The sequence below is a fragment of the Cricetulus griseus genome (genome assembly GCF_003668045.3).
Source record: "Cricetulus griseus strain 17A/GY chromosome 1 unlocalized genomic scaffold, alternate assembly CriGri-PICRH-1.0 chr1_1, whole genome shotgun sequence".
Classification (NCBI taxonomy): Eukaryota; Metazoa; Chordata; class Mammalia; order Rodentia; family Cricetidae; genus Cricetulus; species Cricetulus griseus.
In genome coordinates this window covers 28,037,967-28,051,737 of record NW_023276807.1, presented here as the reverse complement: position 1 = coordinate 28,051,737, position 13,771 = coordinate 28,037,967, and positions in this window count along the sequence as shown.

The following is a 13,771-nucleotide window of genomic DNA, read 5'->3' as shown; positions in this document are numbered from 1 at the left end:
TATGACATGTGTTGCTAGTGGTTCTTGGTCTAATAATAATACCACACATACGGATTTCCGCTAATATAGCAGGATGTAACTCCAATCAGAAAACAATTGGCTATTCCTGTGACATGATTTTCTCTAAAAATCTAGTCCCTAGTAAGTCAACCACACTCCAGTGGAAGACCACATATCTAGGAATATTTGGGTACCACAAATTTGTCTTGATGAAGGAAGAGCACACAATGTTGGGTGGATAGAAGGGAACAATAGATCTGGGAAGAGTTGGCAGCTGGATTAATATGAGTAACACATATGAAATTCTTAAAGTACTAATAAATATTTATAAGACATATAAAGCATGGCATATCTATATTATCTGTGTCTTCCAGACACGACAGAACCAATTAATTAATTTTCATAGCAGCAGCAGTTGCCTACAAAAGAACAGCACATTATCAAGCCTGTTAACATTCCATGATGCATAGGGAGCAACTCTGGGGCCTCCAGCCTTAGCTGAGAAGTTATTGAAAGTTGATAATTTTCAGTTCTAAGGATGTGGTCTCTGGCAGATTGACTCCTATACCTGTGTGTATACAGTCAGCACAATTTGGAATCAGTAGGCTACATTAAATAAGAAGTGATGACATTAAGTTTGAAGAAATGTGGAAGGATGAAGGTAGATTCAGCAGAATTTAGAGGGATAAGTGAGAGTTAAATATGACCAAACCATATGTATCTTTGAAACCATCTATTATGACATTCCAAAAGAATAAATAAAATATATTAAAAAGTACCTTAAAGAAAAATTGCTAATGTCAATTATAAGGTAGGTGAATTATTCCTCACATTAGTTGGTGGACATGACATGGCCAATAAATGCTATTTTTAGAAGTGAAAACTTTAGAAAATGAATTGTACAGAATACCTGCTTGGGATTTTCAACCTCTGTGTTTAGATTAAAGTGACCAAGGGAGTTTCCTGTTCTGGTTCTTATTCTATTTCTACCACTGTGCAAATATATCCTGGAAGAAAGATTACAAATTAAATGGAGAGCTGAGCCCATTTAAAGTGATATGAGAAATGAAACAAATTTCAGATGCTTATAAATGATTTAGAATTTTGATCTCTAAATCTAATTTTGTTTGTGTTGGGGAATCTTATAAACATGAGTCACTCTTCATTTCATACCCCACACAAATGGTGGAACTCAATTGTTTCTGAGTCATTCTTCTTCCCAAGGCTCCTTAGGTTATGTAAGAATTAAAGCATTTTATTGTTGGGCATGAGCATTTAGTGTGAAACAAAATAAAAAAATTATGCTTAAAGTGGAAGTGCAGAGTAAGAATATCAGGAATTCAGAAGAAACATGGATTTTGCCAAGTCATGTGTATTGAAACTCAACAAATGAAAATTCAAGTTGAAGCTGCCTTCACTGATGAAATGTCATTTGCAATCCTTCACAGTGAACCTTAGAGAATCAATTAATTTTTTTAAAAGGGAAATTTTAGTAATCAATAAACACCAAGCAATTTTTTAAATTGTGCATTGTTTTATTCTTCAGTTTTATTTAAATTCAGTTAATAAAATATTCCTAATATTCACTTGTGGGAGAGAAAATGCTGTTTATATGCATGGAAACACCCACATATAAGCATGTGAGAAGATTAATGAGGTTTCTGAAATGTGGAAGTCAGCCACTGAAAGTGTGTTTCACCAGATGTCTAGACTTGCTGGTCATCTTGTCGTGGATTACTTACTGCTTTTCAGGAAGTAAACTTTAGACATGAGAGCAATAATCCATTAAGATGTCTTCAGACATATATAAATCCATCTCATATCAAGTCTATCAAGTTTGTGTCTTTCACATATCTGTGTACATTGAAGTGTTTATACATGTTTACATTTGATTGGCATGAAGTCTTTGAAAATTAAATCCTAAGCTAATAAAAACAATGTCATAGAAAATAAACTGTAAGTCATTATAAGTGTTGATTGGCATTCTCATTTTCTTTTATTTGACATGTTGGCCAATTGGTTCTTATAATAAATAGGCAAAGTTGTTATTTGCAGTAGTTGGTTGTCATAGCTGTTGCTGCCAGTTTCCCTCTTAATTTGGCACCTTTATCCATGATCTGACTTTATTACTTTATTACTTTATTACTGACCAATAGACTACTAATTTCTGCAAAAGTCATTGTTTTTCTGGTACAAATGGTTCTTTACAATGTTTAAATAGTCATCCCCAGACTCATGATGGTGTCTTTGCTAAATTCGGGCAAAGTCATTAGTCAACAGGTGGAGTTAGTCACCAGGTGATTGGACTTTAAGAGTAGTCTTATTTTAGAGTGGCCATGCCCCAATGCTTCCCTCTGGAGCTGATATAACTTCTGCAATTACAAATCTTTTTCTGAATGAGACACATTAGTTCCTGTGCACAAAGTAACTATAAAATAAAATAGTGATAAATGTGGCATCAAATGAGAGATTTAAAAACAAGACTAGTTTCAATCTTGAATGGTCATGCACCAAATGTCTATTTTATTTAATACTTTCCTTATGAGATCTTTGAGAATTTTGTACAATATGTTTTGATCATAGTCACCCTTTCCCAACTCCTCCCACACCCAGCACCCCTTTTTTTACCATCATAAATCAATGTATTTTTTAAATACCTACTCAGTTCAGTTTTACTGCAGACACACCCTTGAACATGTGACCTACCACTGATGGATCTGACAGAGTCAATTACTTGGAGAAAACTGTCTCTTCTCCCAACATCTATTCTTTGTCAATCACTCCCCAATTGCGGGTGGTGGTGCTTACTCTTCACTCTTCACATGAGGATATTTTTACATCTTTTTTCTCTTACTTAATCATTTTTATTTGAATTAGAAACAAGATTGAATTACATGACAATCCAAGTTCCCTTCTCCCTTCCTTCCTCTCCTACCATCCCCCCAACTAAAACCCTACCTATCACATATCCTTTCTTCTAAACTACATCTGATTGAAATTTTCTGCTCTCTCATGACCTTTGCATACTTCTTCATTCTCATTCTCTTGGCTCCCTCTCCCCTCTTCCCATGCTCTCAATTTGCTCAGGGGATCTGGACCCTTTTCCCTTCTCCAGGGGACAAGGTTTGTCGCTTTTAGGGTACTCCTTGTTTGCTAGTTAATCTGGCAGTGTGGATTATAGGCTGGTAATCCTTTACTTCTAAAATATGCATATGAGTGAGTACATACCATGTTTGTCTTTTTGTGATTGGGTTACCTCACTCAGAATGGTTTCTTCCAGTTCCATCCATTTTCCTGCAAATTTCAAGATACCATTGTTTTTTTTCTGCTGAGTAGTACTCCATTGTGTAAATGTACCACATTTTCTCTATCCATTCTTCCCTTGAGGGGCATCCAGGCTGCTTCCAGTTTCTGGCTTATACAAATAGTTTCCGCTATGAGCATTGTTGAACAGATGTCCTAGTTTTATGAATGTGCTTCTTTGGGTATATGCTTAGGAGTGAAATTGCTAGATCTTGTGGTAGACTGATTCCCATTTTCTTGAGGAGTCACCATACTGATTTGCAAAGTGGCTGTACAAGTTGGCACTCCTACCAGCAGTGAAGAAGTGTTACCCTTTCTCCACATCCTCTCCAGCATAAACTATCATTGGTGTTTTTTATTTTAGCCATTCTGACAGGAGTAAGATGGTATCTCATAGTTGTTTTGATTTGCATTGCCCTGATGGCTAAGAATGTTGAACACTTTCTTATGTGTCTTTCAGCCATTCTAGATTCCTCTATTGAGATTTGTATATTTAGTTCTGTACCACATTTTTAATTGGATTGTTTGGTGTTTTGGAGACTAGCTTCTTGAGTTCTTTGTATATTTTGGAGATCAGCTCTTTGTCAGATGTGGGGTTGGTAAATTTCTTTTCCCAGTCTGTGGGCTGCTGTTTTGTCTTGCTGACTGTGTCCTTTGCCTTACAGAAGCTTCTCAGTTTCAGGAGGTCCCATTTATCAATTGTTGATCTCAGCATCTGTGCTACTGGTGTTATGTTCAGGAAGCAGTCTCCTGTACCAATTATTTCAAGGGTATTTCCCACTTTATCTTCTAAAAGGTTTAGTGTGGCTGGGTTTATGTTGGGGTCTTTGATCCATTTTGACTTAAGTTTTGTGTAGGGCAAAAGGCTTGGGTCTATCTGTAGTCTTCTACATGTCTGCATCCAGTTATGCCAGCACCATTTGTTGAAGATGTTCTCTTTTTCCAGCGTATATATTTGGATTGTTTGTCAAAAATCAGGTGTTCGTAGGTGATTGGGTTAATATCAGGGTTTTCAACTCTATTACATTGGTCTACCTTTCTATTTTGTGCCAATACCAATCGGTTTTCAGGACTATAGCACTGTAATAGAACTTGAAGTCAGGGAAGGTGATGCCTCCAGAAGTTCCTTTATTGTACAGGGTTGTTTTGGCTACCCTAGGTCTTTTGTTTTTCCATATAAAGTAGAGAATTGTTCTTTCAAGGTCAGTGAAGAATTTTGTTGGCACTTTGATGGGGATTGCATTGAATCTGTAGATTGCTTTTGTCAAGATTGCCATTTTTACTATGTTGATCCTATCCAAGAGCATGGGAGATCTCTCCATTTTCTGGTATCTTCTTTAATTTCTTTCTTTAGAGACTCAAAAGTCTTACAGTACAGGTCTTTCACTTTCTTGGTTAGTGTTACTCCTAGGTGTTTTATGTTGTTTGTGGCAATTGTAAAGGGTGATGTTTCTCTGATTACTTTCTCCACCAATGTGTCATTGGTATATAGTAATTTTTTTTGAGTTAATCTTGTATCCTGCCACTTTGCTGAAGGTGTTATCAGCTGTAGGAGTTCCCTGGTAGATTTTTTCGGGTCACTTATGTAGACTATCATATCATCTGCAAATAGTGAGAATTTGACTTCTTCCTTCCATTCCGATTCCTATTCCCTTGATCTCCTTTTGTTGTCTTATTGCTCTTGCTAGAACTTCAAGGACAATTTTGAAGAGGTATGGAGAGAGTGGACAGCCTTGTCTTGTCCCTGATTTTAGAGGAATTGCATTGAGTTTCCCTTCATTTAATTTGATGCTGACTGTCGTCTCGCTATATATTGCTTTTATTATGTTGAGGTATGTTCCTGTTATCCCTGATTTCTCCAAGACCTGTATCATTAAAGGGTGTTGGATTTTGTCAAAGGCTTTTTCAGCATCTAGTGAGATGAACATGTGTTTTTTTTTCCTCAGTCTGTTTATATGGTGGATTACATTGATGGATTTTCATATATTGAACCATCCTTGTATCCCTGGGATGAAGCCTATTTGATCATGTTGGATGATTTCTCTGATGTGTTCTTGGATTTGATTTGCCAGTATTTTATTTACAATTTTTGCATCAATGTTCATGAGGGATATTGATCTGTAGTTCTTTTTCTTAGTTGTGTCTTTGTGTGGCTTGGGTATCAAGGTTATTAAAGCCTCATAAAAAGAGTTTGGCAATGACCCTTCTGCTTCTATTGTGTGGAATACTTTGAGGAGTATTGGTATTACCTGTACTTTGAATTTCTGGTAGAATTCTGCACTGAAGCCATCTGGCCCTGGGCTTTTTTTTTTGTTGGGAGACTTCTGATGACTGCTTCAATTTCATTGGGGGTTATAGGTCTACTTAAGTTGCTTATCTGTTCTTGATTTAATTTTGGTAAGTGAAATCTGTCCAGAAAATTGTCCATTTCCTTTAAATTTTTGAATTTTGAGGAATTTAGGTTTTCAAAGTGTGACCTGATGATTCTCTGGATTTCCTGTTTCTGTTGTTATGTCCCCCTTTTCATTCCTGATTTTATTAGTTTTCATGTTCACTCTTTGTTGTTTGGTAAGTTTGGATAAAGGTTTGTCTATCTTTTTAATTTTCTCAAAGAACCAACTCTTCTTTATATTGATTCTTTGTATTATTCTCCTAGTTTGCATTTTATTGATTTCAACCCTCAATTTGATTATTTCCTGGTGTCTGCTCTTCCAGAGTTTATTGGCTTCTTTGTTTTCTAAAGCTTTCAGTTGTGCTGTTAATTCTCTAGTGTGATCATTCTCCTGGATATTGTTATGTCTTAAGCAAAGTTATGATCCATCAAAGAAAAAGTCAATGCAACAGTTGAATTTGGAAATCAAGAAATATCCAGCAAGATAGCTTAGCAGGTAAGATCCTTCAAGACTGACAACTTGAGTTTGATTTCTGGACTACAGTATCACAGAAGAAAATAACAAACTCCTGCAAATTGTCCTATAAACTTTCAAATGTGTGCCATGGCATTTGAACTCTTGCAGGCACACACAGGTGAATATAAATGTACTACACACATACACATGATGTAAAAGTGCAATAAAAACTTTAAAAAACAAATATTTTAATTAAACCACGAAGTCAAGAAAAATAAATGAAAGTAAAGGGAACAGATACAATAGTCTATTTTTTCCTTCAAGTGAAACTGTAAGGAACAGAATATTCTAATTCATGTTTATGAAGTATAAAATGAAGAAAAATTTAAGGCAATTTGTCTCTCAACTGTGTTCTTTATTATAGAAGAGAAACCTATGTTCTTCATTATAGAAAAGAAACTTTAATTGAGAGAGATGGGATCATATGTTCTAATCCTTTACTAGACCAGTGGTAAATTTCCAAAATAATTTTATAAAATGATGTCTTCCTTAAGTTCTTTGTTTCTGTGTCTTTTTTAATTATTTTCAAAAAACAAATGTTAATTGCATAATTTCTAAAGAAATACAAATAAAGACCAAGTGTTGGGAACAAAGACACCAAGGGCCAGTTTACAGCTACACAACATGGAGCTGGCGGGAACAGCGGTGATGAATCCATTAAAACAAGATGACATAACCACAGGAGTGGGTTTGAGTCAACATAAGATGACTTACAGAATATCTGAGGAACCTCAAAGAAAAAATAATATAGGCTGTTATATAACTATTTTTGCATAATGCTACTTTGATGTGATTCTGTTTCAATATGGCCTTGAGATCAAAGGTCTCAGCCTTCAACTTTACCAACCAGCATATGTGTGTCATATTTGTGTAACATGTAACTTGTTTGTCTATGACTGGTTGGGTACGGAAATGCATGCCTGTCTGCATATACCTGCATGTGTAATCTACACTCTGAGGAACTGAAGGATGTCTTATGCTTCCAGATTTATTCTTTGATGCTCTGGCCTTCCTTGGTCCTCCTGCTTTTCAAGCGTTGGAACTTGGGCCTTGAAGAAGGACAGGGATTTTTCCAACACTTTTTAATTTTTATTTTTGAGATTATTACACAATTATATCATTTCTCCCTCCCTCACCCTCCATCAACCCTCTACATGTTTTTTTTTTTTTTTTTCAAATCCATGGCCTCTTTTTTTTCTACCCTGACTACAAAGGAGGAGGGAGGAGGATGCTACCTTATGTAAGTTTAATACTTTAATTCCATGGTTGAAGGTTGAATGTGTTTGGTGCACCTATTTAAACTTTTAATTGGGTTCCCTATAAAGCATTATGTAATACTTATCTTTTGAAAGATAAAAATCTTTTGTAAAAGGTCAAGTGGAAGAAAGCCCTTAACTCATACCTGTTATAGGGAAAGAATCTCAGATGTTAGAGAGTGGTCATGTCGATGGTTTGCACCTGATTGGTTCCTTGTAACCTGAAAGGCAGAATGAAGGCATGGGTAATGGGCACCAAGGACAAAATCTGACTGAGAATGTTGGGGCCAGAGCTAGCCCACCCTCAATTCTATCACATAGAGGTTATAACTATTATACTTCACCGCATGGTTCATTTCCCACTCCTCCAGGCTCTGTATATAGTCTTTCCTGATGATATATATTCCCGGCTACCTAATTTGGCTTTTTATTCCTCTTGTCAAAGCACTCCCCCCTCTTTCCTCAGAGACTTTTAGAAAAAGTCTAATGCTGTTGAACAAACCTTAGGAAAGAAATATTGTCCTTTCAAATCGCTGTCTCAGGCTTCAAACACATTTGTTCATGTGAATATGCCTGTTAGAATTTTCACAGTGGCTTTGAAGATAGATGTTTTTCTCCACCAATCCTTTATCTTATTAAGAGTCAATATCATACATTTTCTTGCATTTGCAGCTTCAATGTATTCAGGTTAGGTCTGAGTTTCCTCTGGTTTCACAGAAAGAACCTTGTAATTTAAATGAAAATGCATACTTGGTGACTCAGGAGCAACATTTTGATACATTAGACAAAAATATCAGTCTGGTTGAAACCTTTTCAAGTTGAAGAAATTAGACAATAATTAACATTGCAATGTCCTTTAGCTTGATCAACAGAATTATGATTCTTTTAATATTTCGGTAAGCAATAATTATGCCAATTGCCACTGAGCCCATTTACAAGCATGGATAAAAATATCTACAGGTTTCTGATGCCAAATCAAAAACAAATACCAGGTGATAATGAGAATTCATTCCATTATTCCATCAAGCATTCTTCAGTGTTCTCAGCAAATGAGTAGCTTTCCAGTCAGTGCTATAAGACATCAAATTTTCTCTATCAAACAATTATTTTTTATAATTAATAGTATAAGCAACATATATATTTGTGATAGAGGAGGATATAATTAATGGTAGATTGCAGACATCACTGAAGTTTATTTTATTTTATGTTGTCTTTTTCCTGTTTAAATAGTCTTACTGATGTGATAGCCCCAATAAAATAGATTCGTTGATTGTATTATTATGCATTCTGGGATTAAGGCAATGAAACTTAATGAGTGGAATTCAAATTCAGTTTTAAGGATTATATGTGAATTTTACACATAAACTTGTTGCGTACATATAGTTGGTAGAAAAATAACAAAGATAGAGTTTTCCTATGCCAACATTGTTTTCTGTCCTGTTATCAATGTATTTGGCATGACAGGCTCGTCACAATTAAAAATACCACACTGAGGAATTATTACCAATGGCTATACACTCTTTAGAGTTCCTTAGTTTCTTTCTGATTACCTTTTATGTTTTAGGCCACTCACTGAGATCAATATTGCTTATACGTATGTCATGCCTATAGAGTTTCCTCTTAGCTGTGACATTCTCTCAGATTAGATTTTGATGACCTTGATTGTTTTGGTGAGATATTTTGTAAAACATTCCAAAATGAAATTCTATGAGTTTTTTTCTTTTGTGTGTGTGTGTGTGTGTGTGTGTGTGTGTGTGTGTGTGTGTGTGTGTGAGAGAGAGAGAGAGAGAGAGAGAGAGAGAGAGAGAGAGAGATGAATCCACACAGATAAATTATAATTGTTATCATAACTTATAAAAATGCATGCCATCACTAAGACTTAGGACTTAGTGATGTCAACATTACTGACATGGCATAGGTGGTGTTTGCCTTCTATCTCATGGAGTCACCCCTGCCCTTTCTGTATTGTACTTCTTAGGGAGGGAATTTCCATGTGTGGTCCACCCTTACAAAATTAGGAAGTAACACCAGGTTGTGAAAGCAGGGTGTCTAATGATGTAATATTGTACAAGATTTTCTTACCCTTCCTTATAGAAGTATTACTCTTTTATGTATAACAGTAGTGACAAATTAGATTTGTTATGCTTAGATTTATGATCCAGTACTGTTTTAACTAATATTTACCAAAAGGATCCTAACTTTGACCTTTGAGGATTGTTTCATCTGGCTTTCACAGCTCCTAGACATTCCTATACCTTTTCATTGCACTTTCTGAGTTTATAGAAATACCATATACTCATTTTACATACTGCCCACCTAAGTCCTACAACCAGCCACTTCACTATATATCTCACACTATTATTTTGAAGAACACTGAAACATCAAAAATAGCTAGGAGATGTCCATCATTTCTCCTTTCAGAAATATCAGTTAGTAAATTTAGCTAAGACTCATCTTGTGCCAGCCTGTTTTGCTAGGCATTTTAATTCTCACTGAAAATCCATCAGGTAGATGTAGTAAGTATCCTTATTTTATGAATATGAAAATAAAAGCAAAGGGACACAAGCTACTTACCATTTTGATTACTAGAAAGCACCAGGAAAGAAATTTGAACACTGTTCTTTCATTTTATCGATGTTCAATAAATAAAATGTTAGCCAAATATTAGCCTCATGTCCAGTCCCCTCTGCCTTCAAGTACTGTCATGTGACATTTATTTAATATCTTACCTACCCTTCACAACTTTCCACCCTGTAAGAATTCTCTGCTCACCCTCCTTAACATACCATGTGCATATTAACTGTGTTCTGAGTTCTTTCTTCCTCCCCAGTCTTCTCCTATACTCTGCGTAGCCATCCCTGCTCTTATACTCATTCTTTTGATATTCTACAGACATTCATGTTAGTGACTTGTTTCTCCTACTAAGATATATTTTCTTGAGTTCCTAACCTCTGAATTTCTAGCAAGATAATTTGGCCCTTGTAGCATATATGAACAGAAGCATCTAATAAACATGGCTTGAGCATTGTGGTAACAGCAAGAAGATGAACAGATCACGAAACACAAGGTTTGATAAGGACAAGGAGCAGAAATGTGATATCAGTTGATTATCTTTTTAATGACTATGGAAAGTAGAAAGTGAGAAAAAAATTGCTTTGTATTTAGTGTTAATCAAAGTCTCATTTGGGCACTATGAGGCAATCTATATTGCATAAATAATATATTAATTGGTGAGTAGAGAAACTAAATTGTAAGGGTTTTAAAGATGACAGGAACATGAGTTAAAATAAAAGATGGGTTACAAAGTATAAAATATTTGAAACAATTCATCCTAAGAAAAGATGAAGCAAAATATAAGAAAGATAAGATAATCACAAGTGAATGAAAAGCACAAGCAAGAACTTTATCCCCTTTTCCCTGAAAACTCCATATTTTGGAATAGCCATTCCAAGGCAAAAGTTAGCCTTGGATTAAGAAATGAGAATGAACATATTGAAAGCCTTTTTCCACATCTTAAGATAAAAGTGCAATGGATGATGTAAAATACAACTAGTCTATAATGGCAGCCGATGTGTGGTTCTAGTTAGTTGTGAGCTGACACAAGAAGAAGATTTGATTTTTCAAGTCCAAGATCAGAATCGGCAACATTACAACAATTTATCATAAACTAAATAAAATGATTAATTGGACACTGTGTTCCTGGATCTTCGACATTTTAGAGGGCTTCCCGTTGAGTTGACCATCATTCCCTGTGAAGGAGCTTGAAATTGGTAATAGCAATCTTCAACATAAATAAAGTCTAATGATGAAGTTGGGTGGGAGGTGGCAGGGCTTGTTTCAGTTGAGACTCCTTCTAGTACCAATGAAGAAAGCCCTGAGTGCTGGGATTAAAGGCGTGCACCACCATTGCCCAACATCTGCACTCATTTTTAGGAATGGCCCTACCTACTGTGTTCATCACTGCTAGGGATGAACTAGCAAGGATAAGGCTGGAGAGTTCACCCTGGAGGTGAAGATGGGAGATGAAGTTGGCAAGGTGACCAACCCTACAACTACCCAGGCACAGAGTCAGGGCCATTTCTCTTGCTTTCACATCCTCGGGGTTATGAGATGGCCCAGACCAACATCCACCCAGTCTATGATCTGCTAGAGCACATGAAGGAACCAGTACTGCTTACCCAAAGCTGCAGGATCTCCACAACACAACATGATATCCAAGTGGCGTCCCAGTGAGGGCCCAGAATCAACAGTGAGCAGAAACCAGAAGCCTGAAGCCCGGCCAACGACTCTCTTGCTTTCACATCCGCAGGGTTGGCTCTCCCACACCTATACCTTTAAGGTCAGCTCTTGTAGACCAGGATAATTCCAGGGCAGCCTCTAATGCCACAGAGAAACCCTGTCTCAACACTCCCCCTTCAAAAAAATGAGTGCAGATATGAAGAACAAGTTAAAGGGGGAGAGTTATTATTGGGGCCCACATAATATTTTGGAAATATATTCCACCAGGCCACAGTTCTGAGGGCTCAGAACTTCTATTGTCTTTGAGATGTCTGCTGTTAACCACAGGATAGCCTGGCCTCAGTGGCTCCTAGTCTAAATAACAAAACACTTGGGCCAGGATGAGTCTACAACCATGTGAGGGCTAGTGAGAAATGCTGTGTGGGGTACCTGAGGGTTTGCATACCTGCTGCAAAGAAGTGTCTCTAGGGTTAAGGGAAATATTTTCTACCAGACGTTTATACATGATAATAGATGCCTTCTGCCATTGCCACCACCTTTGGATGATTGCTTAAGATGATGGAACAATAAACCGAGGCCTTCAGTATTAAAACTGATAGCCCTCCTGACATGACCAGGTGTCTCTGTGTCATCTTTAACACCATCGGGTAGTTAGCTTTCCCTCGAACAAATATCCACACTCAGGGTCAGACCCAGGGTTGTTAGACTAGTTCCATTCGAAGCCCCGAAGACATCAGTCCATAATAAATGGCCCCTGCAACGTGGGGCTAATACAGACCGGGCCGGCAGGTTATGCTGCAAATGACAGTGAATCACCAATAAATGCATTTGAATGTCTCATTGCATTGAGCATGGGTGCATGTGAATGCAACTTCAATATTTTTATCAAAATGTGTCTGTGAATGTAGTTATTTTGACCCCTTCTACATAATACTTTCATTTTCAGACTTTATCCCAAAGTACTTTCTTTCTGTCCTGTTGCTTTTTCTCCAAATAATAAGAAGAACAGGAAAAGATTTTCCAAGAAATGGCATTATTGCCATACAGAACTCAGTCTATTTACTTATCTAACTCTTCATTGGTGTCTTTTTCTATTTCATATAACGCTTGGTAGACAAATTGTAAAGTGTGGATGAGCATAAAGAAAAGCTGCAGAGGTAAAAACAACTCTGCCTGAATGATGATGGCTTGAGATTTTTATCTGTTGTGTTATCAAGTCAGGAAAAACTTTAACATGAGCAGCATGTGTTCGTTTTTACAAAGTTAGGTTTATGATGCTAACTGCATGGAGAAGCATCTGAAGAATCTAAGCAAAGAAGCTGAACTCAGAAACAGTGAGCTGAGAACATAAACTTGGAAAGTAAAACCATAGTTTTATATGAAACAGTAAAGCTATAGCAGTGCTGGGCCAGTGAAGAAGCCTCCTGTGAACTGCAGAGAATGCTCAGGGGTGGGATGAGAGACACATGGTTCATGGAAACTTACTGTTAGGGAAGCTGATAGGGTGTAACCTTGTTAACGGGAAGTTAACAGGCAAGAGAAATGGTTAATAAGGTTGAAGCCAGACTAGGCAACTCACAGCTCCAACCCTGATAACATTCTGCCAGCTAGTCTGGTGGGACAAACTGGGCAAGAAACAGTGATGTCCCTCGTGATGCTTTATCAATAACACTTGCACTCTACACCAGAGTCACCCAAGGGATGCCAAATGGACCAAGAGCACTCACCGTCATCATAGCTCTTCTTTACATAGTGCTGGCTTTGGTAACCATGGCTTCTGAAATGGGAGCACATAAGCAGTGGCACCATTAGCTCAGCTTGCTTTGTCTTTTTATGCCTGGAGTCCCTATGCAGAGCTGGGAACCAAAGAGCAGGCCCTTCCATCGACATTACCGTGCTCAATTCCCAGTGTGTCATGACTTATTCTGAGCATTCAGGATTTGAATCTACCTGCCCCACATCCATTCCTCCCTGTGCTTAGCTAGAAGCATGACAGGGACATGTCATTTTATGTTATACTTCTCTTATGGATCATGTAAACATACATATACATACATATAAGTA